We start from the raw sequence: 734 nt of genomic DNA, 5'->3' as shown, positions 1-734 counted from the left end.
AGAGAGAGAGAGAGAGAGAGAGAGAGAGAGAGAGAGAGAGAAAAGAGAGAGTGTTTGTTTATACTATGCTACTTCTGTGGAGAACCTTATTTCTCAATCGCTTGGCTTGTTGCTCCCAATTATGGTCACCGTAGAGCGTCAAACTGGTAACGGCACTTTAGGCAATCCAATGCTAGCACACAAATATGAGAGGCTAAAGGAACTGAAACGCTACTCCCTAGAAACAAGGCGTGTGCAGTGATATACATATAGAATATCCTGGAAGGCCGACCTCCCAGCTTTGGAATTGTAAGCTATAACAACCACCGAACTTGACGGCACAGAATATTACCAAAGATCTTGTCTTCTCCGTCTACAATAAGGACCCAGTACTATAACAGATTGAGCTTCAAGGGTCAACAACTATTCAACTTTCTTATTTCTTTACTGCCCACAAGGGGCTACACACAGAGGGGACAAACAAGGGCAGACAAACAAATTAAGTCGATTATATCGACTCCAGTGCGTAACTGGTACTTTATTTAATCGACCCTGAAAGGATGAAAGGCAAAGTCGACCTCGGCGGAATTTGAACTCAGAACGTAGCGGCAGACGAAATACGGCTAAGCATTTCGCCCGGCGTGCTAACGTTTCTGCCAGCTCGCCACCTTCAACTATTCAACTTTCTGACAAACAACTACAAAGACTTGCGAGTTGTAGAGGTTTTCAAAGAGCATTTTTGGCAAATGTTTGTT

At 43.7% G+C, this 734-nt stretch overlaps 1 protein-coding gene across 1 annotated transcript in view; it reads left to right on the top strand.

Moving 5' to 3' along the window:
• The window catches only part of LOC106867483 (opioid growth factor receptor-like protein 1), a 13,557-nt gene that overhangs the window by 10,091 nt on the left and 2,732 nt on the right, over positions 1–734 (top strand). The gene's annotated exons all lie outside the window — the stretch shown is intronic.

This window comes from Octopus bimaculoides, chromosome 29, assembly GCF_001194135.2.
Source record: "Octopus bimaculoides isolate UCB-OBI-ISO-001 chromosome 29, ASM119413v2, whole genome shotgun sequence".
NCBI lineage: Eukaryota > Metazoa > Mollusca > Cephalopoda > Octopoda > Octopodidae > Octopus > Octopus bimaculoides.
The sequence above is the reverse complement of the archived record's forward strand: the minus strand, read 5'-3'. Positions and strand labels throughout refer to the sequence as shown.